At 44.5% G+C, this 25,974-nt stretch overlaps 2 long non-coding RNA genes across 5 annotated transcripts in view; both read right to left on the reverse strand.

The window, feature by feature from the left end:
* Positions 1–1,819: 1,819 nt before the first annotated feature.
* On the reverse strand, positions 1,820–10,034 carry LOC118171212. The gene is made up of 3 exons (XR_004753109.1): positions 5,435–10,034; positions 4,833–4,869; positions 1,820–3,303 (listed from the first exon to the last, which is right to left on the reverse strand). It is a non-coding gene; the product is annotated as an uncharacterized LOC118171212 (long non-coding RNA).
* A 1,362-nt stretch (positions 10,035–11,396) lies between these two features.
* Positions 11,397–25,974, reverse strand: part of LOC118171211 — a 44,933-nt gene continuing 30,355 nt past the window's right edge. For all 4 annotated transcript variants that reach the window (XR_004753105.1, XR_004753107.1, XR_004753106.1 and 1 more), the window contains 2 exons: positions 12,337–12,500; positions 11,397–12,064 (listed from right to left, as the gene is read on the reverse strand). This is a non-coding gene — a long non-coding RNA (uncharacterized LOC118171211). The remainder of the gene's footprint in view (positions 12,065–12,336; positions 12,501–25,974) is intronic.

Genomic DNA, 25,974 nt, shown 5'->3' on the forward strand with positions numbered 1-25,974 from the left:
GAAGGAAGGAAGGAAGGAAGGAAGGAAGGAAGGAAGGAAGGAAGGAAAAGAGAGAGAGAAGGGGAGAAAGAGAAAGAGAGAATGAAAGAGAAAGAGAAAGAGAGAGAGAAAGAAAGAAAGAGGAAGAGAGAGAGAAAGAACTTAAAGCTGACAGAATTCTGCATTTTATATGTGCAAGGCAATAAACTTGTATAGTATAAATTTTGGGCAAGTCCAGACTTCACTCTGAATAGCATAGCTAGTCCACATTTCTGAGAGCAAAACCTTTTATTTCTCTCTGAGCAGGCAGTCAGGGGGTAAAAACCATACTTGATTGCTGGCCAGACAGCAAACAGTAGAATCTAAATAATCCTTTCATGAGCAAAAATGACTCCTTAGCAAGATAGCCCACAAATGAAGTGATTCTCTTTGGCCTGGTTTTCAGAGATCCCAGGTAGCTGTAGTTCAGCATATCTGAAAATATAGATGCTTGACTTTTCTGTTGCCAAAAAAACAGAGCAAGGACTTCCTACGCCTATTTTACATGTATTTTGGGGGCATGAAGTGTGTTACAGGCATTCACACATGGGCTCTGGTCCCAAGGTATTCAGGACCAGAACATGTTGTTCAGCAGTATTCAGAATGTTTTTCCCTTCCTCTTGCTTATCTCTTGTCCTTGCTGTCTGTTCGGCCATGTTCAGGGTCTTACAAAAATGCTGTGGTGTTCCCCATCCAGCAGACTGGCCAAATCCAAGTGCTGTTGTCAGTGACATAGGTGATGTCACCGACTTGCTGGGCCCACATTGTTCCTGGGTGCTTTCTTGGGCACCAGTTCGACAGAAATATTCGGCTGAACTTTTTATTCAAAACTGGCTGTCCCTAATTTCATTGGAAAATGCTGTTAAATTGACTGGACTATGACAGATTCTAGAGGTGACCCAGGTACAGTCCCCTGCCCTCTGCTTCTCTAAACCAGTTCATTGCTATCTGCAAACCAAGGCTGAAGTTCAGAGATAACTCTGGAATGATACCAGAGGGAAGCAATGAGGAGAAACATCCAGATAACAGGAGTTTAATGGGGAAGCTGGGTCCATGTGGAGGCTGAGAAATGCTTTGGCACTGGTATAACCTCTTGGGGAGGAAGAAGCAGCAAGACGCAGCATCTGCCCATGGGGCTGGGGGTGAGCAAGCAGCTTCGGCCCCCTGGCTGGCAGGCCTGGGCAGGGGGCAAGGCTGTCGGTGCCAAACAGCAGCCGCTGCACATGGGCAAACCTGTGCTGTACTGGGCAGCCCAGAGAGCACTGGGAGCTCTGCTGGCCCTCACTGAGCACAGGGACCTTGGGGGTGATCCTTGTTCTGCGCAGATGGGAGGGCAGCACAGGGTGATGACTGCCACCAATATTCAGAAATTTGTCTGCATGTTTAAAAAGCCCACAAGGTTAATTCAGAAAAGCATAAGGCATAGTTCTAGGCCTTCTCTACTTCCCTGTCATAATAAGCAATAATTATGTACTGACTTTACACTGAGATTTTAATTTTAAGTCAGGCTCAAGCCATACACACTCAGTGGCAGGGCAAGGCTGTGGGGCGTTAGCACGGTGAGGCTGGGGGTGTGGGCAGGGCAGGGTGTGGAGCCTGGGTGGCTTTATCTCAGCTGTCACTGTGAACTTTTCAACTCTCACAGATGCTGAACAGCTTCAGTGTTGTTCCCTCTGTCACGGGCTGTTTCAAAAACTTCAGCAGCCTAGCGCAAAAGGCACAGTGTGTAAACTGAAATGTAAGGGCTAAGCCCACTCACCCCCTCCTTGCCCATCAGCAGCAAGTAAGGCCTGGGCATCTGTGGGGCTGGCCCTCCGGGTTCTGCCAGAGCTCACGGAGGGGAGCACATGGCTCAGCCGGTTCCTGGTAGGTGCCTCAGGTGGCAAGAGACCCTGACCAGAGAGAGAAAGCACATTTTGGGTGCCCCATGCCTCTTGCAGCCTCTCTACCCTACTGCATGACCCCTTAGGGCTGAGCAGCCAGCCTGGGTCTGGGGGGGAGCAGGATGGTGCCATCCCTCCATGTGCTCACCCAGCACACGGAGCAGGACCATGCTCCTGCAAGTATGAGCTGCCAAGCAGACATTCCCTGTATTTGCAAAAACATTAAATAACATAAGCCACTGGATTTCTCCATCCCTCTCCACGGGCCCTCACCACTTTTTCATCTTTCTGTCAATGTGGTATTTAATGCCTATTTTTAAAGCCCACCAGTCTCCCCAGGAGTACCTTATGGACTGACTGAATGTTATGTGGTCAGTCTGCAATGCCACAGGAACCCCAGCCACATGCTCTGCCACTACAAAGCCCCTGTACAATGCTGCTTTTTATATCTTGCACTAAGTTAAGTGTTGGAGCAGGCACAGTTATTGGCGTCTGGTGTCTGCTCAGCTTTATTTTGAGGTATTTAAACTTAGTAAACTGGCTTTTTTTAGGCCCATATGCACAGATCAGGCGGTTACCTGCGGCAACATGTTTATTCGCAGATCCTAGCCACTTTCAGGGAACAGCCTTCTCCAAATATAATCAGGGCTATTTAAGTAGCTGCTCACAGCTACCCCTCAGTTCACACAAACCACCACATACTCCCTCATTGAGCAACAGCTCCTGGAGATAGAAAGGGTGAAAAGCCATAGGCAACATTGCTCTTGAGTTCCCCAAAGATTTTTATGATCCTGCTGTAAATGAATATTTACTTTTGAAGAGCTACATGCCCTAGTATAGTTTGCAGTTCTATTAGTTCTGAAACTAGTAGATTTACTGGGCAGTTTGACAGTTGCTAATATCCCTTAGCCTCCCTTACTTATTGACTGCATTGTGGAGAGGCTAAAAAAAGTCTGGCTCATGGATGGATGTGCATTTAGCTGGTGGCACAACAGGTCCTGTTAGCTCTGGTAAGTGTGCTCAGGAGGAGGACTAGGTGCAGCTTCATAGAGAGGATGAAGGGGAAAGCCTTGGTGCAAATGAGTGCTGAAGCTTAAAAGTCTGGAATGCATCAACAGAGAGGACAATTTTCATATATCTGATGACCATCTTCCCTTTCTTGGCACCTCTCCTCACCCCAAGACTACAGTGCTCCTTCTGCCTCTCCTCCTTACCCTCTGCTTCACCTTTGTCCTCCATTGTGCTGTTTCTTGCCTTCCTTGCTTGCTCCTTGATGTTAACATGGGCCTCCCAGATGCTGTCTGCAGTGGCTGCTGCTCCTGCCTCCATGCTTACCTGGCTCCTTGTGCATCATGCTGGCCGCCCTCCGCCTGCCTGGCTTGTCCTTTGCTGCCAGGCAGGCCTGTGTGAGAGAATGAAGGGTTGGGGGACACTTCTTCATCTTTCTGTCAATGTCATATTTAATGCTTATTAGATGCCTATTAATGCCAAAGACAGCTCCTCAGCACTGAGAGGATCGCAAGTGGATACAGATTCACCTCTCCAAGGAAAACTGCTTGCTTTGAATTAAGAATAAAAACAGCCTCAGCTCTGGGGGATTTGCTTGGTGCTTTCCTGTCATCAGACCACTTTGTTTTGATGACAAGAACATGCCACTATTTGGGAATGCTGACTTTGTATCTTTCACAGAGAAAATTTCAGCCAGAAAAGTTTGTGTTGGTACAGAGGGAATGCGTGATTCATCAACATATGTAACAACACATATAAGAACTTTCCTTACATTCTGACTATCAAACTTCTAAGGATGCTGCACCATCATTCCCACTGGGAAGATTACACATCCATGTAATTCAGTCCATCTGGGCCACACAGACACAACCTTCTGGTGGTGCCTGCAAGCACAGGACGTCGTGTTTGGCCAGGGCAATGGGAAGGAGCCCGTGCATCTGAGCCATCTGCTGCAGCATGTGGGGGAAAGAGGACACCCAAGGAGTGCTGCATTCACAGCTATGCTCCCACATGGGTTTCTTCCACAGAACCAGGCTGGCACTTGGTGAGGAGGTTGCATGATTTTTTATTGCATCTCAGCACACATGCTGAGGTCTGCATTGCTGCGTAAGAGTCAGTCATGCATTTATCTAAGAGACAGATCCTTACATTTACTCACAAAACTGTAGCCATGAAAGCTACTGTGACAATGAAGCTGAGCTATTACCTGTGAATAAGGAAATAAAAACCTGTCCCCAGATGCCTGTGAGATCTGTGGAAATGTGGCAGGTTTCAGAGTGATGCAAGAACCAGGAGATTGCATATCTTTGGTAGAAACATTGCATTCTCTGCACGTACGTAATCTGCCTGGCCCGCCCAGAATTCCGTGCCAGCGTGTCAGATCACAGTGGATGCCTGCAGTAACTGCATTGTTCCAGCTAGCTTTGTGCTTGCATTCATCCGGTACTGTCACAAATACAATTGCTCTAATTTACGAACAAGGAAATAAGAAACCTGAAAGAAGCAAAGGCTACTTATAAACAGCTCTCCCTCCCTTCCTAAAAATGTTATCAACTACTTCATAATGTAACATTAAACGGGAAACTTGGTGCCAGTTTCCAGCATTACATATACCACTTAAAAATAAAGGAAGCTTTCCAAGCAGAAAGGGGGACCTCAGAAACCCTCTTATTTCATGCCTCTTCCTGCTCCATCAGTAATGGTGAAAATACACACTCCAGTCTGCTAAGACATAAATTTCCCTCTTTGTTCTGCCTTTGAGAAGGCTTTCAGAGCAATCAGGTAGTGCTTGTACCAGCTCCGCATTGAAACTTAAACACCTCTGAGATCTACTAATAACATTTTTCTGAAATGTCACAGTCTGGATCCTGGAGGAGGATGGAGCTCAGCTGACTGCAGGCAGTTATAGAGAGCGCTACTCACAGAGAGATGATTGTGGACCAGGGTCTTTTCTAAAAGCCTGTAGCAAAGAAAGGAAGAAACAAAAAAATCTGCAGTCATTTGTATATATTTTTTCCATGTTACTTACATGTTTAGCCTGACTTACAAATTTATGTTTCATTATTTTCTTCCTCATAACCAGTACCGTTTGTTACCCAGCCATTGTAAACCAGCACACAACAGAGGGCCTTGAAGTGCTGTTCTGAGCAAAATTTTTTTTATATATATTTTTTTATTTTTTTATTTTTTATTTTACCATGCCAGACACATGGTAAGGAGAGAGATTGGGTTACAGCTCAAAAGTCACATTTGTAAGCCTTGGTTTTCAGGTTCACCCCCTGGGGATTTCACCTGTCTCCCTGCTCCTGAGCAGGAGGAGGGACCCAGCCACACACTGCCTGCCAGGGGTTTGCACTTTGAGAACAGGGTGTCTCGGTCCCATCACCCTTGTTGCAGTGGTAAAGACTGAGGTGTATCACACTATTAAGGCTTACCCCTCCCCACACACACACCTCGACACACACACAGATTTCATTTCTGGGATTCCAACAAGGCCATCATACTAAATTGGTTATAAAACTTACTTGCTCATTAGGCTCAGCAGGTACAGCGTTGCCTCTGTAAGGTCCCTAACTGGTTTCAGTGACATTATCCAGGCTTTATGCAAGCATCAGGTGAACAGGACTTGGCCCCAACAGGCAGGGAGCTATCAAGTTATCTGTAGCATGAGTCTCATTTTTTGGAGCAGTGTAATTTTCTCCATAATGATGTTGTCTTTGTTCCTCCGTTTCTGGCAGCAGAGTGGCTCACACATGTTATTAGCAGATGGTGTGAGATGTACATGGAATTTGTGCCCAGAACGTTTCTTCCATTCTTCCTTCCAGACTGAAGAAGTGCAAATTCAAGCTAAAAGCATGTACTAACTACAACCCTTCTCCAAACAGGGCTACAGATAGTTAAAAGCAGGATCCGGTATAAACCTCTCAAATATTTCAGTCTTTCTGTCGTAGTTTAACTACTCAGCACATACTCTTTTAGTCAGAAATGCAGGGAGTGCATGTCTGTAAAACCATACTCCTTGATGCCCTTATGTCAGCTCCTTTCCCGAATCAGCTGTTAACAAACAGTATGCATTACAGGAAGACAGAAAACTTCCACAAATCTCTCCAGTAAGTTGAAGCATCCATCTGTGGCCCATAAGTAACTGCTGTAGGCTTGCCAGACCTTGGTGAACTTTGTATAGACCAGGATAAGTGCATAGGCTTAAGTATCAGGCAGACAAAATGACAGAACTGGTGTGAATTCAGGAGCATGGACCTGTGCGCATTGCTCAGCCTCCAAAAAGAGGAGGCACTGGCCTGATGAATTCCACCTCTTCCCTGTTTATGCTGCTATGAGCTTAGACTAAACTGGTCTTCCAGCATGGCTGCTGCCAGAGAAAGTCTGGGAGCTGGTGTTCTAACCACATGCTTCAGTGTTTTCCTGAATAACCATTCACTTTGATCTGAAAATCTTACCTAGGTTAAGAAATGACTTTCTGAAAAATCTTATTCAGGGTTTTTCTTTTACTTCTAACATATGATTTTCCTTTCTGTATCCCTGAACTGAAGTGAGTCTCACTCAGAGTTGTTCCTGAGCTTGAAAACAAACACTGATGAAAGACTACTGCTTTTAGAGCACCTTAGCCTTCAGAGTTTATGTGAGCACCTATTTTTAAGATGTTCTGCTTTTGTCCCAAAGGACAGTTTTATTCCCACTCCATGAGCTTGTGTGGAAAAACAGCAGATCCAAAGACAAAATTCTGTGGAAACTTGACACTAACACTTAGGATCCAAATTTGAACTCGGCATGTTGACCCCACGTATTGGTAAGGGGAACAGTCCCATAACATGTCAACAAGAACAGTGCAATCTGTCCATACTTTGGGACACACCACTCCATGGTGAGCCAGGTCACTGCCTGCCTACCACCACTGTCCCTCTTCCCGTGGAGGTGCCATTCATAGTCACAAGCTGCCTCCTGGAGGTGGGTGCCCCAGCCTGCACAGAGCCTCTGTCACTGAGTAACCCACTGCTTAGGCAGAGCTCCCACCAAGAGCAGGAATCTAACTGAGGTTAGATAAGGCCTCAGCCCCATCCTGCTCACTAGGGTAGTGCCTGGATCCTGAGGTGAAGCACGCAGCCTCTGGTGGAAGTTGCTCACCTCATGCTGGGTGCCACAGCCGTGCTTGGAGCAACACCAGTACTGGCTTCACAACCAAATCCACCAACAGCCCCACTAGCTGGGTTCTAGCATCTGGCCCCACGCAAGGCTTGGTATCCTGTGCAAAGCAGAGCCAGCAGGCGCAGCACTACCCTCCTGCTGAGGGACTGGCAGGCCAGCCCTGCTTGAAGCCCTCACACCCCCAGCCAGAGCAGAAATGTGGTCCTGCAGTTTCCTGTGCCACAGACAAGTGCCATGACTGCTGGGATGGCAGCTGAAAGCACATCCCACACCTGCAAGGACCAGGAAAGCTTCCTCAGGAGGCCAAGGTCGTAGGTCCCAGTGGGGCTGGGGCTGGGCTCCGTGGTATGCGCCCCACAGCTGTGCTGGCAACTACAAGGCTCACGGGCACCTTAGTTTTTGATTTCAGGTTTAGGCACCTGTCTGCAATTCCAGGTGTTGATGCCATGCCTTGGAGTATGGGAGCACTCACCATTAGGAAATAGTGGTTTAATTCCCTAGAGGAAAGGACCAGTCATAAACCAGATGCATGCTGTAGACCACAGTGGGAACAATCAAATCTTTTTGCCCCGTGAAGCTTTCTGTCATCAAAAGACTTCTCAGGCAGAACAGACTATGATTCTCCATGGACTCAGGAGGTTACTGCTATTTTATACAGCGAGATTAAAAGACTGGAGTAATCAAAATTTTTTTATTTATCTCTGTGTAGATTTAGAGTTTCCACTTAGAAGCTACTATCTCAAATGTAAATTCTGAAATTTCTTTTCTTATTGCACCAAATATTTAGAAACTGCTTCATTGCTACAGTTCCATGATAATGTTCTTCTGTTTCTAGCCAGTCTTGTAGAATTTGTTCCTTTTGCTCAATAACACAGGCAGAAGGGGCACTGACTACTTGCTTTTATTTGTGGAAGTGCTTCTATTCCAAAAGTATTTAAAATAATTTTATTTTGTGCAAATGTACTTCCTTTTGCATACTGTGCTCCCTCTCATCAAAGACAGAAATCCATCTCCCTAGTTTTAAGCAGTTTTCAAGTTTTCAGATATTACTGTTCTCACAAAGCATGAAGGTCCGTCTCCCCGCATTCCCCTCTAGTGCAGCTGGCAGTTCAGAGCAGAGGGGGCAGCAGGCAAAAACACCACTTTGTGTCTCTGCCAGTACGAAGCTATCAAAGTCATACTTTTATGTACACCTGCTTGTACCTTCCACTGAAGAAAAAAAAAAAAATGCATAGCAGAGGCACATTTGTGCCAACCATGAAATTTATTTCCTTAGAAAGGTATTTTCCCTAAAGCCTAATAGAGATTGCAGCCCCAGATAACTCACATACTTTGTTCCAGTGTCAAGGAACATACAATAGAAAGGGCTGCAGAAACACCACGGCAAGCCCCTGGAGTGAACACAGGTGATGGGATAGCCAAGTTATTTCCCGTGTGCAGTGAAAGCAAAGGCAGAAGGAAAGAAAAACTCAAGGGGAAAAATTACATTTTTGTTCTATTTTTATCATACTTGGGAAAAAATAAAAATAAAAAAATAATAATAATAATTTGTCATGTGGCTAAAAAAGCTAAGTTTGATGTAGTCTGCAATGCCTACCTAATGCAATGAAACAGTTTATACTAAAAGTTACTGATACCTCAGATCTTTCTTCTGTTACTTTCTTTTGAAGTTCAAATCCAAAAAGCTACTTTGACTTGGGTACCTTTATTTGCCCTTTCTTTCCCTTGAAGCAAACATAAGTTGTAAAATTCCGTGGTGGATTTCTTGCTCTTTCATGAAGTTTATTCTCTCCTTTGCCCTCCTCCATATAACCAGATCCTTCTTCACACTTGGGTGAACCTAGAAAGTCACTCAGAGTGGGAACCACATGAACCAGTTCAGTGAACATCAGGTAATTGTACTGTGCCTTAGAGGTCTTTCCAAAGGTCAGATATTTCTGGGTAATTTTCCAGCTACTTTCTTTGTTAAATGAAAACGCACTGAAATTGGGGAAAAAATGAGGTAGCTTTGCAGAAGTCTGTAATTGTACAAACAACGGGGCTGGCATCTCTTGAGAAATCCCAGCCTGTGGATGAGAATGCCTGGCCACATGGCAGTGCTTTGGGGCTGAGCATCAAAGGCTCACACCTTCAAAATTTCTCTGTTTTTACAAAATTGGTATAGTTTACTGTCGCCCTGAGAATGGATGAGATTTTCAAATACACATTTCAGTAGATTCTTATAATTCTCAGCCACTTCCAAGCTTTTGGGAAAACAAACAAACAAACAAGCAAAAACATGTCTCTAAACACAGACAGACATGCACACCAAGTAGACAAACAAACAGCAGGACTTCTAAACCTGGAGATCTGTGATTGACTTCTGTGAGATTTCTCCAAAGTCTAAGGTGAGTTGACACTGCAGCTTTTCCTTCCAGGCATTACAAATTTGTGTCTCTAACAAACCAATAACCTATGTGATAATAAATAGGAAATTAAAACATGGATTTAAATGAACTGACGTGTCAAAGCCTTGGAATGGTCACATAATCCCAACTTCCATGCACTGTTTCCAAGTGACCCCTGAAAAACAAGGAACATCTACAGCTCTCCTCTGAAGCTTCACATGGTTTTCTGTGTACATCAGATGATTAATGCTGTCTATGTACTTAAGTGGCTAAGTACTGAACAAAGGCTCTTCATGGTCATCTGAATTTTTAGCAAGATATCACAGCTCTTCCTAGGTTTCAAGTCTTTAAGGCATCATACTAGAAGTATTGGACGAAGCAGTCACCTACCACATACAAGATCAAATGCAGAAAAAGTTATTTATTCACTACAGTTGCTCCAGATTCAAGTTGAAGGTAAGGTTCATTGGTTTGCAGGGCACTTGGATGCTTGCTAGACATTTGTTGCTTTTGGAGCAGCTGTCAGAGGCAAGATGACTGGAAAAAGCTCAAGGATATCCTTCTGGGACATGCACTAAATGAGAACAAATCAAGACAAAGTATAGTTGTTTTTAAGTCCCTTCCAACCCAAAGCATTCTGTGATTCTGTAGCAGTGTGTTGTTCCTTCTTCCTCCTGCCTGTGGCCTGGGGTTACTAAGATCTGCTGATTATTTCTAGAGCTTCCACAGAAAGTAACTTTTGCAAATTGTCCTTATTGCACAAGGATCTGCACCTCTGCTGGGACAACTGGGGTAATGTTGCCCAAATCAAGATAATGAAAGTGGCTTCTCAGCATCAAGGTTTTCTGGAGAACACAGACTGTCCTCAGTACTAGATACTTTTGAAGACATAAGGACATAACGTGTCAGAGGTCTGTGCAACCCAGAAGTGTCTCCAACAGTTGTCATTATTGGTTCCTCGGGGGAGACAACTAAATTACTCAAGGCTGACTGTGTTGCTTTAACCATATTCTTGCAAACTATTTCAAAGATTTCCAGTAGAGGCGCCAGACCTCAAAACTGTTTCCAATCTTCTGGACAGTATTCACTATTCCCAACATTTTTCAGACCATAAAAGAACAGAACAGAATCAATAATTACACATACACAGCTCTCAAGAGGTTGTCTAGTAATAAAAAAATAATAATAATAAAAGAAAAGAAAAAAAAAAACGAAAAGAAAAAAAAAAAAAAGGAAAAAAAAAAAGAAAGAAAAAAAAAAGAAAAAAAAGGCTTGGAAGCTTGGCAGTATCTTAGTAAATAGATCAATGGATTACCTCTGATGCCTTTTAAAAGGCTTAGCTACATCTACCAACTTCAATTTCTCAGCCATCAGGGTTGATTTACACAGAGAGATCCACACATAGCTGAGTAGTGCTGCCAGCTTGACCTTCTTCTGCCACTCTTGAGCTGAAAAACTCTGATTTTGGAGGTTTGTTACTCATCTGTTTGGCTGACAGCTGAAGTGGAGACAGACCCTGCTGCACACCCTGTAAGGCACGGTTCTTCTGAGAAAAGGCCTTCCTTAGGTGTCTCCACAGCAAACACAGACACCAGGAACTGGTGGCATGTTGGTGCTGTGCCCCTTCCAGCTCCTGCTGCACCGCAGCTGCCTTGGGTGGCTCAGCTACATGTGCAGCCAAGTGGCTCCTGGACACGTGCCAGTAGCAGCAGTGAGCATCAGTTCAGAGAGAATTTGTGCAAATTCCCATTTGAGATGTTTCAGGAACTTGACTTAATTAGATAACTTTCGTAGACACAGAATTTGCATAGTCGTGGATTATGGTCAATCCATATGGTCATATGGACATATGGTCAATCCATCTTGCCCCATGGAACAGTCATACACTGTTCAGCACAATGTACTCTATTCCTTCATGCCTGCTTTGATTTCTTGGTGCAAGACAAGATCCACTCCAACTGCATTTATGGTGTACTTGTGTTTGAAATGAAACATTTAAAACTTGCACATGCAGGTCTATAGGTCTATTTTGAGTAATATCATATCTATAATAATAATAATTAAAAAAAAAAAAAAAAAAACAGTATTTTCAGACTGCAAAAGTTTTTTAGGTTTAGGGTTAAAACGGAGCCCAGCTGGAGGAGGTCAGGTGGCAGTTCCTCCAAGGATGGCTAAGCAGGCACTCTCAGGGCAACCCACAGGCTGGGCTGTTTTGGCAGGCAGTGCAGCATCTGTATGTAGCAGGGGAACATCTCCCTCACCTCTTCCTCTTTTCCTTCTCATCCTTCTCCTCTCCTCCTCCTTCTCCTCCACCCCCTTTTCCTTTCCCTTTTCTGTCCCTCTTCTCCAATGGCAGCCTTGGCTTGGCACCGTCATGTGAGCATGCATTCCCTGTATAAGTGCAGATGTCTTCAATGAATGGTAAGTCAGTTTCTTCTGCTGAGGTGGATGACAGGAGTTCTCTTTAGTATAGGTAATGTTTCATTCATGAGTTTGTCTGCTCCTGTGTGGAAGGAGCACAAAGTAACAGGCTGCCTGAAGACTGACAGCTCTTGAGGGAGAGCACTACCAGACCCCAGAATTACTGCTCACCAGAGAACCTGCCTGAGTGGAAAGAGAGAGCATTAGTTAGGATTAAAGGGAAGCAACGGGCTTAGTACAACATGACAGCTGTGCCAAATAGAATGCCACACTTTCTAGTTGCTGTCAGATCTCTGTGTTATACTTTGGGTATTGGCCAAATTATGCTGGCTGTATAATTCCTCTGTTACTGTAAGTCACTGGAGAAGGGCAGAATTGTCTATATTTAGGCCACCAGGTCCTCTGTGTTAATCTTTATTCCCTCTTTGTTTTAGTACTCTGCTTGCTATTTTTACCTTGCATATTCTGCAGCAGGTCTGAATAGTTGAAGAAGGCAGGCCAGCATTTCCCCAGGATAATTTAATGGACATGACTCTGGTTTGTTTTCCATTTACTTCTTTCTTCCTTTCTTCATGTGTGGGTTTTCCTACAATAAAGGCTACAAACAGAAACAGCAGATCTGAAATGGAAAGCCAATGATAAATCAAATGGCAGCAGAAAAGAAGGTAACATTTGTAATGCAGTTTTTCCTAGAGTTTCAGTGGCAGCTGCACTTATTTAAGACTGTGAAGGTACATTTGAAAAAGCAAGCAAAAGATTAGTGGATGACAGATGCAAATCCTAATAGCACTGTTGCCAGACTGAGATAAGAGAAATACTTGCTGCACACCTTCATTTTCCATCAGCCAAGTCCCTGCCTTGATCACAGTAAGTAGGACCACATCCAGCCAGGAAAACCACTCGCTGAGTAAAAAGGGTGGTAAAACCTGGCACTAGGTAATTAGGACAGTCATATATTTGTCATTGTAAATCAGTGTTATTGCTAAACATCTGATCTCTACGTGATGTAAAACATTGGCTGAACAACAATATTAATTGTTATTTTCCATTACTGTAACCTTCAGGAGTTTTGGTTTGTGTTATTCATTCAATCTGATGAACAACAACAAAAAACTGGGACCAATCTTCCAGCGCATTGCACAGCTCCTCAAGGTGCGTTTTTTTCTGGTGGGACTGAGCCTAACTTTTTGCCCCCACTCTGAAATGACAACAGGGCCCAGGCACACCTGGGGAAGGACTGGAGACTGCAGCAGGACAAGGGCTGCTTCACTCTGGCTCTGCACATTGCTGCTGGACCACCTCTGCCTTGGCTCGGTCCTGACCATTCCCCTACTTCCTCCAATTTTCCTCAGAAGGAACCTGATCTGAGAGGCACGATTTTCATTTCCTCCAAGCTTCCCTCATTTGGGAACTTGAATGTGGTGGCACAGCACATGTCGTTCTCCCCTGACATCCTTGAGAGCACCTTGGAGTGCCAGGAGTTCCTGCCCAGATTTCCTTCTGTTTGTCCTGATTTCTATCTGCTTTCCACTGGGGTTGGGAGAGTAAGAAATAGAGGTGAATTCAGAGGATAAACAGTTGTGAGAACAGCCTTGAGCTGTCTCCCCTCACAGCCAGTGCAGCGATCTGCATGGAATGGTGTTGTGTGCATTATCTTCCCTCACCACCTTTTGTCTTCCCAGATATTGCTGTTGGGGATGCGCTGCAGGAAAGGAAAGCTGCAGGGCACTGGGGAGGGAAAACCATAGAATCACAGAATACAATCACAGAATCATCTAGGTTGGAAAAAGATCTTCAAGGTCACCAAGTCCAACCACCACCACCAACCTGACCTACCGAGTCCCATCACTAAGCCATGTCCCTTAGTGCCATGTCTGCACGTCTCTTAAATACCTTCAGGGATGGGCACTCTGCCACTTCCCTGGGCAGCCCATGCCAGCACCTGATGGGCATGCCCCAGAGATGCCTGCCTTGCCAGCTGCAATCAGTAGTTTCACACCTGCCCCTGCAGGGCATGCTTTGGAGCAAACTTTGCATGGTTTCTAATAATACAGATTTAAGTGACATTCCCAACTAAAGATGGGCCTGGTAACCAATAGTGATACTTTTCTCAAAGCAGAAAAGGTATAAGGAGGAGCATAGGCAAGGAGAAAAGAAAAATTGTATCTGGAAAAAAGCTCCAAGTCTGTTGATGATACAAAATGCACAGCCTGGAACCTGAGGAGTGCAAAAGCAAAGAGCACTCTGGAAAAATTAGAGAAAGGTTAAGCAGCATCCCTGAGCAGCAGCGGAGCCACTGTGCCGGCCAGCTAGCCCATGTTCTCACCCATCTCAGACCGCCAGAGCTGGGGTGCAGTGAGGGGCAGCAACACCAACCACGACAGGGTGATGCATAGGGTGCGGAGAAAAATTATTTAAGAGCTGGAGCTAATTTGTGTAGAATCTGGCTGTTAAACAAAGAACCACAGTGTTTTTAAAATTCTGCCTGTTGAACAAAGTTTCCCTCCTGCCAATCGGATTACTTCAGCTGGCCAAACAGTGACACCTCTTTTTAGAAAATAATTTGAGAAACATGACCAACACAGTGTGACAGTGAACCTAACCATCCCCTTCACTGTGCTTAGAGAAGAATGTAAAAAAAAATTCAGAGATTTTATATTTTTAAGTCTAATAGGATTCTGTGCTTAAAAACAAAATCATGTATTGGTATGTATATTCTAGCAGTTTTTACACATCTGCATTACATGTATAAAATGATTTTTTTTTCATTAAAAATTAAAAAAATATAATTTGATTATTGCATATAGATAGGTGCTTTTGGAGCACAAGGCTTCTCTTTTACTTCTGAGAATGCTTTTCAGGGCAACATGTGAAATCAGACTGAAGTAAGGTACATTGTCTCCCTTTGCCAGTTAAAACACTTGGATGTCACAGGACAGTATCAAAAACAAATCAACACAACATACCTGGGAAGAGCTGGAATTATCTGGGACAAAAATATGTTGGGATACCACCTGTGTGAGAGGCTGCTGCTATGGAGCTCTACAGCAGCTTTTCTTTGGTATCCCGGTTTCATCTGCAGAAATTGTCAGACTTCATTAGATCAAACTGAAACGTCTCTTGCCCACAGCCAGACAGATCACAGCTTTTTGCCACAAGTTATACCAATCAATGGTTCTTAGACTATAACTGTTCGATTGGCATAAAGTCTAACACAGACATACGTAGATCAGGTCGTGATTTTAATTTGAAGTTACTCTCAGTGAGAATAATTTAATATTCCTGAGACAGTTCCGTATTAACTCAGGGCAAAATTCAATTGGGACTTTGAAACAGCTTTGAAATCAACTTACAAAATGCATCTTCAGTTAAATCAGCTCATTCAGTTGACTGTTCTTTAAATAACAGTCATTTTTATGGCTAGTGTACATTAGAAAAGTGGAAGATATGCAGGAACCATGTTTGTGAAATTCTAACTGGGTTCCAAAAAACATAAAAAATATAATTTTAGTTATTGCCAACTTCCATACATTCCTGGCAGCATTTGTATTCGGTAAAATCCACAGCTATACAGGTCGTTTCTCTCATTCAACATCCTCATCTTCACTTTCTGACCATTGGCTCTCAGCCAGTTTAGAGCCTCACCGTGGGTTGTATTTTTCTAGATAACTGCAAAGCACACATAAATCCTGCCTTCCTACAGAATGCCGATGAACACACCCCAGTTGCCAAGTTGATAGGGAGGGGATGCCGGGACCGGGTCCCAGCTGCTGTGCGACAGCAAGTGCCTGCGAGCAGTTCTGCCTCTGGTCAGGGCTGGGGCTGCACTCAGAGAACTGTGGCTTGGCAGGAAGGGAGAGCCAAGCACGTTCACGGTGAGAAATGGTAAATTAAAAGTGGCTCAGCTGGAGTGTCTTAGTAGTTAGATGTTTCCACTTTCTTTTTCCTAGAATATTTTTAGCTGATACTTTATCCTGCTAAGGTTAAAGGTTGCCACTATGAAGACTTTTTTCTTACTGAGAGCAAGTAAGAAATACAGAAAGCAATACAGAGAGCAATACAGAAAGCTCACCATTTTCTTAGCATTTTGTGATTTAGCAAGTCCTGAGCTCATTTGTTTCACCCTCCACATTGTCTCCTCTCTTTGGTCAGGGCAAAATGATTGATTGATCTGAGGACTGGAGGAGGCCAATTTTCCGATCTGACCAGGAAACACAAGGCAGGAATTCGAGCCTCTGGTTGACCCTAAAGCTCTGCAGCAGCCAGGCATCACACAGGCTCAGCAGCTTGTCTGCCTGTGGCCAGGACACTGCAAAGTCTAGAGGCAGTGGTGCTTGGCTCTCGACCCACTTTCAGCTCTGGCACAGGACTCCTCTTGTGCCTGGGCAACTTGCAGCAGCTGGACCTGGGTGAGGTTGCACAGCCCACCACAGCCACTGCAGCATGCTTTTCCTGTTCACAACCGTTGCTCAAAGCATCAGCTGGGAGCAACAGAGACATTTTACTTCACTTTGTTTCACTCATGGAAAGCTGGACCCTGAACCACCCCACCCCAGCACAACTTCAGTTTCTTGCCTGAGGAGCAGAGGGATGCAGAGCCAAGCACTCAGTGCTGTTTGGCTGGCCCAGGGACCAGCAGACTTCATCATGCACCCAGATCGGGAGAGCACAGAGCTTTGGGCACCCTGCAGCCCCAGGTGGCCATGCTGCTTGATGCCAGCCCTTTGCACCCTCCTCCCATGCAGTGGGGCCATCCTGAGCTCCCCAGAGCTGATGGCAGCTCACCTCAGCTCCCTGGGCAGAAGCTCCATCACCGGCTGCACTCATGGGCCACTTGCATCCCCTCACTTTGTGCTAAGGACCAGGTGCCAAGCAAGGGCACTGATGCCTGCAGCTCTCCTGAAGAAGGCTGAGACACCAGCCACACTTGGCTGCAGCTCCAGGAGGATATGCAGTCATCCTCCCGCTCCCACCATAGCTTGAGTGTAAAGGAAGCCCACGTATACAGTCATGCCAGCAAGACCATCAGGTCAACCACCGGGATGCAGCTGAGGAGCATCCCTGCTCAGGAAAGCACTGCAGTGGTTGTGGGGGTTACTGGAAAGTGCCTTAAGGTTGTCCTCCTGCACCATGAAACCCTCCAGCCTTTGGATATCAGTCTGAAGATTTTCAGTACTCATTGAAACATGCAGGTCACAAAGTACGTTACAGTGATCTGTGTACCTTATTTAATACAGTAATTTGAACATATCTGCTTTTTCACTTAATACAGGCAACTGTTGTTTCAGCGTCCCCTCAGGACATTATGTTCTCCAAAGAAGGGCCCAGGGACAATGGACATCTTTTGAAGGCTCTCATTACTTCTCTGCCATATTTATCATATCTGATAAACTTATCTGTTAAATACCAAAAAGAGATGTTTATCTTCTCTTTTACAAATAACTTAGGCTAAAGTTACTTTGATACAAACCTTTTGCAATTCCTTTCTGTAAAGAACTACTTAAGTGCTACCCTTGAGGAAATACTAGCATAATGCTTCACATCTGTCTCATTTTTTCTCTAATGAAGACTACTTTTTGTACCAGCTCTACCCTTATATAATTACTCTGGGTTTTTGATTTCAGTAAACAGTTAGAATTTTATTTACTTTTTACTGCAGTTGAAGTTTCACGTGCGTTTCTCTTTGAAATCAATGAAACACCAGGTATATTTTACATGAAAGAAATATTTATGTGTCGTTTTCATGCAGTACAAAAGGCATTTAATGGATTTAGGATTTGTCTAAGTCCTGCATATTTTATTTCTTGACAATACTCCGAAGTAGATGGGAAATTAACAACTGTGCCTTAGGAACTGTAACTCTCATAGGCTGGATGGTAGGTCAAGGCATGTAGCCACACGCTATCAGTCAGCACCACACTTACCCCATACTGAACCCCACTCCCAGTGCCACAGAACATTAATTCTGACTTAGCCATGACAGTGAGCAATTTTCCAGTGATAGGGCAGACTTAGTGATCTTGGACAGGCAGGGTCTAACAACGTGAGAGATGAGTCCTGTTGAAATCTTTCGAGCATGAATGAAAGAGGAAGTCGTTCTTCCTATTTATGAAAAGACTGCACCCAAAGGCTCTGACCAAGCAGGCTGGCTAGGGCTACAGTGTCTGCAGTCAGCAACAAAGAGGTTCCCACAGGAGCACAGCCCTGTTGTGCCACGAACCTTCTTGTGGGGCTTGTCAGGACACATCTTCAGCCTTGTGCACACTTTCACAATCAACCTGGCACATGGATCCAGTGTGTGTATACCCTTATGCAGAAGGAGCTGGAGCCACCTCCAAGCTGGAAGGACCAGGACACGTGGTCTGTGTAGACTCATGCCTCAGGGCAGCTTTGCCTCGGGGCACGCAGGCTTGCATCTCTGATCCTGGCATGTCAGAGCATCACTGTCAGTGCCTGCAGTTGGGCACCCTGCACACTGCCTGCTGGCAGGAGCCAGCTTACCATGCTCGTGGTGCACCTTGACAGGGTGGTGCAGCACAAGCAGGACCAGCAGCAGTCTTCATCTACCACATTTGCTAGACTTAGTTCACTGGCTATTGTGGTCTTTGCCCTATTTGTTAATATGCAGGAGGAACCGCATATGATGGGAAAAAAAAAAAAAAAAGAAAAAAAAGAAAAAAAAAGAAAACAATAGCATTGCCAGTAAGTATACTGTCCTACAAAACATGTGTTAGACCAGTCTAGGCTAAACTTATCACATCTTAGATCTCCATGTTGCTCATTCCAATGCAGGATCTCAGGCTTACCACAGCAGAGAGAGAAATAGCTGACACAAAGCACAGGAAGAATTTTAAGCATTCACCACTAAAATACATTATATATTAAAAATGCTGTCAGTGTTTACTGCTGAAGTCAAGAGTATCACCAGATTTAGGCTTTATTCTATATTTCATGCTGAGTTCAACAATAATATTTAATCGCCAGAATTCAGTTTGAAAGTTCAGAAATTTGTAAGAGTCTCAAAAACATTTTAAAATGACTCCCTAAAGCACAGCGCCTTACACGACACTCAAAATACACTGTGGTTATTGCTGCAAACACTTGGACTCAGAACGCAACTGCGAAGCCCATTGTGCAGGAGCGGTTTGTGAAAGCAGGAGTCTGTTAGGAGGCCTAGGTGGAGTGGCTGACGTGCAGCCACCCCAGGCTGTTCTCACCCAGCTGGGGCTAAGTGTGGCCCAGCGGCACCTGGTACCGTGCGGCCCAGCCCGGCCGGAGGCCGCTGGCTGGCAGGAGCTGCTCTGCTGTGGGGCTCAGCACAGGCATGGCTGCAGTCTGGGGACCCTCACCCTCCACCAGCCCTGGATAGGGGCATTGTCTGAGGTCAGCATGTCATGCTGACTGCCAACAGTAGTTCTGCTCACTGGTCAGCATTGCCTTCCCCCGGAACACTGTTGCATCTCATTACTATGTGGGTACCACTCCCTGCTCCATGCAGCCCGCCAGGATGGACCCAGGGCCTTTCAGAAATTGTCCTTGTTTAGCTTGTTTATTAAACAGAACAGAAGTCTGAAGCACTGGGGTGCATGGGAAGGAAGATGTTTGGGTTTCTTCCCTTGTCTTACAAGTATTTAAGGAATGCTAAGGCTGTCTCAATTTGCTATAGGGTCTCCTGGTGCCTTTACAGATGTTACTTTTCCCACTGTTTCCTCAGTAGTTGTACAGACTTTCAGGACCAGAATTTCTCATCTAGAATACAAAACAGCAAAAAACCCATTCTTTCCTGCAATAGCTAAGTCTGGTCTCATTCATTTATCACTGCAATAGTCCTCAGAATCACAAAGCCCATCTCCTTCCTCCCTCCTCACAAGGCTCGAGTGAGGCCAGCGGATGCCCAGGAGCAGCAGCTCAGCCCGGCAGCGGTGCTACCAGCAACCTGCATCACACGCTGCACCCCAAGGGACCCAGTCAAGCTGACCAGAAAGAGTCAGAAAGCAAGTCGGTCTGAAGGCTGTCAGTCAGGAGGACGAGTAAGTCTGTCTCATAGACTTGCAAAGCCCCTGGAAATGCAAATGCAGGTTACCAGCTAAAAAGACCCATGATAAGAAATACTTTAAGTTATTCAAAATGAAGAATAAAATAAAGTAATACCAATAAGGAATACTTGCATTTTAAACAATTAGTACATATATCATCTGCCAGGAAGGCTGCCATATCCTCCAGAACAGACTGCTTCTGAAAACACCATAACCTGTTAGCTGCTGTCACCACTGACACCTGAGACAGCAAACAACAGCTAATCCTTACACGGTCTTTGTGCTAATGACTAAATGAAGAAACCAAGATAACTGGCATCCCTGGCAAACTTCCCATTTGATTCAATTAACTCTAAGCAGGCCTGTCCTGATTGCACCAGTCAGCATAAGAACGAGCCAGAAGCCGGCATAGGTTTAAGCAGATTCTGATACTTCAGTGCATGAGGCCAGCACCAAACAAACCTTCCTGCACAAGGTGCTACACAAGGAACACACATTCACACACACACACTTCTCCATTTGTCTCAATGTGGGCTGGGTATAAATTTTCTGTTGGGAAGATTTTGTGATGAAAAAATCATCTTATACTAAATAGTGTGGGGAAAAAACAAACAAAAAAACAGTTTTTCTGAAAATGCTTATCTTTTTGCTGGGAACATGAAAGCAACTTATTTTGTAATGTTTTTATTTATTCTGAAATAATCTTATGTGTCAGTTTGAGCAAATGACATGCTGCATCTCCTTACTAGCACACTGTGTTAGAGCTGCAGAGCTTCCAGGAAGATTATGTTTCCTCTAATGCAATGCAGATGTCTTGATCACCAAGCTGCTCCATGTGCCCTGGGAGCTGCTGCCCTCTCCCTGGGGACCCTGACACTTGCAGAGATTCAGGTTCCAGAAGTGCTGGCCAAAATATGCAGTTTAACAGGGAAAACACTTCAAATGGAAATTGACTTTGAAGACAGTTCAAGAAACAATCTGACCACTACTGATTCTGGGAATGTTGAAATGTTTCAATTAAATAAAAAGGCATTCCTGAGCCCTGTTTGGATTTTATCCCCCCAACCCCAATAAATAAATAAATAAATAAAAATTAAAGGTTTTCTTTGCTTTTGAGATACAAACAAAAACTATATAAATTTCTCATCAGACAGATACTCAGTTTCGTTCAGCTCTGATTTCATCTTAAGGTAATTTCTTTAGAACATGACTACTAGAAAAATTAAACAATGTCTGTTATATGGTTACAGAAGAAAGGGGGTATAAAGCCAAGTCTCTCCTTCCCAAGCCTCACTAAACATCTGACTCCACTAACACCATTAACTGCTTTTTTCAAACAACTGTGAAGAAGAGAAGGAAATCTGACACTGCACTGCTGGTGTTTGTACAGATGCAGCTCTTTAGTGTGTTTGGTTAGTAGTAGGAGAACTGGAAGAACTTGAGGCCAAGTCTAAGGATTGCGCAAATACAGAGACATTGGTGCAGACCTTTGCAAGCCCTCTAATGAAGCACTTAAGGCTATGGTGAGATGGCTCAACTGGTGGGACATTATTGACTGCAACCATTTGAGTGGAGGATGCCATGTGCTACACAAGGCCTTCTGTTACAATAGATCTATCTACACCAAAGTAAAGAAATTAGTGAAGTGCAGTCATTCCCTCACTGCAGCGCACTCTGCGAACCAGGGGCTGCCAGTACCTCATGATGGCTCTCAGGATGATCTGACCATTCAGGGTGATCCATCACCTTTCCCAGCACTGTGGTCAGACTGACAGTCTGTAGTTCCCCAGATCTTCCTTCCTGCCCTTCTTATAGATGGGTGTCACATTCCCAGTTAACCTCCTCATTTAGACAGGACTGCTAAAAAATTACTGAGGGTGGTTTGGAGAGCACTTCCACCAGCTCCTTCAGTACCCTTGGGTAGATTGGATCCTTTCTGGCCCCATAGACTTATGAATATTCAAAAGATGTAACAAGTTTCTTACAGTTTCCCATGGGATTATAGGGGTTTCATCTCACTTCCTGCCACCACTTGATATAATTTTCAGCTCTGTGTGATAGAAAAAAAAATACTCTCTGAATATTTTCCTTTTACTTTTGAACATTTTTCTACATTAAGTTTCAACAAGCTGCAACATATTTGCCTGCTCAAATTATTTATTTAGTTAAGGTTTTGAAATAGAAAGAGATTTGTATAGATGTTTCCTCAGTGGCGCTTTTGAAGTGTTATGTCTGGGATAACTGCTAAAATCCCTAGCAGTATATACACTGCCAACATAAATAAAAGTATATTTAAGGATGGGGGGTTATCCATTCCATGACAGGGCTGGGCGGCATACCATAGTCTGCTGTCAGTTCATAGCAGCAATTTTGTTTGAAGTTCAGACCAGCACAAATAATGCTGATGATCTTTTCTCCAAGAAAACAAAGCTTTCTGACCTTCAAAAGGAGCTGTAAGGACTCGTGTGAACACTGTCTTGGATGTATCTCAGAAACAGCAAGAGCTAGCTTCAATAAGTTTTCTTTGGGGAAAACCTCTTATGGCATTCCTGTCTTCTGGCCTGTGTGAGTATCCTCCAAGAGGGCTGAGCATGTAACAGGAAGCTGAAACTGCTGCTAACAGCTACCGTGATGTTGTATTCCTTCCTACCTGCAAATTCACCAGAGAAAATAAAGCTCAGGTGCTCTATGTCAGCAGAACTTCAGTGCAATCAATCTTTGAAAGTTAAAAAACCTATACTCTGGGTCCAGCTCATTAACATTGAATATTATGTTTATATAAACCTTTAATTTTGTGGAAGTTTTTCCAATGGATGGGGGTGCCTGGCAGCAATGCTGTGCACTCGTCTCCCATGTGCTCCCATCTGCATGTTCATTGTCTTTCAAAACAAACAAACAAACAAAAAAAAAACACTCCCAACTATGCTCTGAAAACCAGCCTTCTCCAGGTGTCTTCTGCCCCACCAGGCACTGCTTGTAAACTAGCTGATATCCATGAGGAATAACACAGACAACACTAAAGAGACACCCAGAAGTACCTGCAGGCAGATGCATCCCTGTGAAGTGCAGTTCTGGTTGACGTTCCCCTTCTCAGCAATGACAGAGGCATCTTTGCCATCTGGCCTGGTCTGCCTGTGTGGCCACATGACTGGCCAAGACGGTGCGACGTGGAACAAAGAAATTACGCACAAAAGAGCATCAGTGTGCTGCATAGGTCACATCAGGGCAACCGCAGGGCAGTGGGGGCTGCAGTCAGACAGCAGTGTAAAAAACAAAGGAAAAAGACAGGACTTTAATGCAATTCCATGTTCCATCTTGATACGTCTGTTGTGTGTCAGGCTATAGGAGCTAGACAATCTGCCTGAGGCAGCCGTAGAGCAACCTCTAAAACTACATCAGTGACTTCACTGAAAGATCTGTCCATAGCATTAGCACAAAACTAAAATTGGAGACTTAATTTAGCTCTGAATTCATTGGAATAGTGACAGTTCAGTGACTCCTATCCCTGATTTTTCTTGACTGAAATAATACCACAGTTGGCTCCCATTCATGCTCCTGAGGAAAAGCCCAGATAGCAAGGCACATGGCCTGACATCAGAGCCTGGACACTCACAGGCAGCATGGCAAGGGTGGTCCTGGACAGAGGCTGCATGTCAGCAGATGAGCATCATTTTTACAAACATCAGAAATCATGCTTAATGCCAAGACATAGGAACCGTTATGAAGCACCATCAGTGCAGGCATACATACAAGATAACAGTACATTAGAAATCGATAAGCAAAAGCACATGCAGGATAATGAAGGAGATGAAGGGGAGAGCTATGACAGAAACAGGAGAGAAGTGAAACTGCCCGTTACAAGCTAAACCTCTAGGGCACTGGAGTTAAGACGGATGATATTTACAGCTGAATTTGTTTCTGTTTGAAATGGAATGAGCTACCTATTCATTTACTTGGGCCACTCAGAAGCAAGGATTCAAGAGCACATGACTGTGCTGCAGGCGCACAGCAGTAAGCACACACTGTGTGCGCCCTGGAAGAGCCTCATCAGCATCCTCAGCCAGTGCTGAGATGGGATCAGCCCTTCCCTGGTCCCTCAGGCTCCAGCCAAAACGTGTTGGTATTAGACTGGGTACTTGTCTGCCAGCATCTGAGAGACAAGCTGCCAGTAATCTGCAGAGCCCTTCTGCTGGCAACAGCCACGTCCTGTTCAGGTCAAGATTAAAGCCACTTCTCTAGCTGCATTACTCTTTTTCACAGGTGAGGGATATATACAATATTTATTATAAATAGCACAGGTGTCCTTTGAACATCACCGTGACAGGTCACACATGATGAGTAGCAAGATCACCAGCTTGAGGGTGGTTGATGCATATATCAGACTACTACAACTGTGACTTGACTGGCCATGACTTTGGATGTCATAGCAGAAATCACAGCTTTCTACGGGAACAAGCATGAAAAGAGATGGACTTTGAACACTCTGACTTCCATTGCCTCTGTAAAATTCAGCAGAACTATTAAGAGAGATTGCTCAGCAGCAGTGAAAGCCTACAGAAACACCTGATGAGGAACCTAAGCCTGCAGCAGCAACATGCCCAAGGAGGCTGAATGGCACTCATATTGCTCTTGAAGTGCTCAAAGGACTGAGCAGCAGCACCCACCTGTAAATTACTTCATCTGCTTTTGCTCAGGACAGATGTTGTGCATGGACTACCAAGCTGTCCCTTGCTCCACTGACTGCAAAACCAAGCAATTCAGCTAAACGTAGATGTCCATTAGTACTATTGTCAAAACTACTTCCTTCCTAAGAAGTTGGTTCTGCCTAGGTCTAGGCAAGTTTCCTGTTTTGTTGCCATCAAGTTCTCATACACGACCGCCAGCTGCAGCTAAGAAAGCAGCAGGGACTTGATCTTGAGATGTAACTATGTGCTGTCATTTGACCGTATATGTAGGTAAGTTTGAAAGTGATAAGTTTTTGCTGCTGCTGCTCCTAGCAAAATAAGGGGATGCTAATATTAACAACCAAGGAAGAGAAAACATCTCCTGCTAACCACCACTTCAGGGTATCACAGTGCGAAACAAATCCAGCCTGGATGAGCATATGTCTTGTAAATAAATCAGAAAATCTTTTAAGACATGCATCCAAATCTACCAAAAGGAATGGAAGCCTTTCAGTTGACCTTTCTAGGGTATGTCACATTTTAGGCAGAGAAAAAAACTTATTTAATTGTATATATTGTGAGGGTTGTTCTTTAAGATCCATAATGAAACCTGTAATTCCTAACATATTGCCATTACAGCTGCAAAGTCATAACAATGAAGAAGTAAGCAATTGCTCTGCTTCTATCATCGAGAAAATGCATTAAAGACCTGCTGTGAAGTCTATGGCAGCCTATGGCAGCATGCAGACTCTTGCAGGCTTTTAATACAAGTAGTGGGTGTATGTTCTTCTGTCTGTGGTGTGTTCATCTGTAATTTGTGTGAAAATGTTACAGTTCTGTTTTTAGTTCACTGCTCTGCATAACACCAGGAATTTCTGATCCATAAACACGTCTCCTTGGGAAAGCCGCAGGGTGCTCTGCCTCAACTCACACCCCAATCTTCTGATCACTGATGGTGTTGTGCTTCCAAATCAATGCCTCCTCTGGGCTTTCCTTAGTATGAGTTGCTCTTGATCTAGCCAGCAATTTTGTTTGCATCTCCTGCTCCAGATATTGCCCTTGTGTCTTCACAAGAATCTCCCAGTTCTGCTGTGATCTACATGGAAGGAAGGAGCACTTCACTGTGGCTGCGATGTGGAGCAGCCTGCACAGCCAGGGCAGTCAGGCTGGACCCCCCAAGTGCCAGTCCCGCTCCTGGTACTACAAGCATCTGCAGAATTCGTACGATCACCACACAATTCACAGTAGATAGCCAGTTCTCTCTTCTCCCCCATCCCCCCATCTTCCTACACTTGGTGCAGGCATGAAATGTTCCCAGGCTCCTGCAGTTGCACCCCGGGGTACACTAAGTCCATATGTTGCTGGTCCCTTTCACATGAATTTCAAAAGAGCC

Source organism: Oxyura jamaicensis, chromosome 9 (assembly GCF_011077185.1).
Source record: "Oxyura jamaicensis isolate SHBP4307 breed ruddy duck chromosome 9, BPBGC_Ojam_1.0, whole genome shotgun sequence".
NCBI classification, from domain to species: domain Eukaryota; kingdom Metazoa; phylum Chordata; class Aves; order Anseriformes; family Anatidae; genus Oxyura; species Oxyura jamaicensis.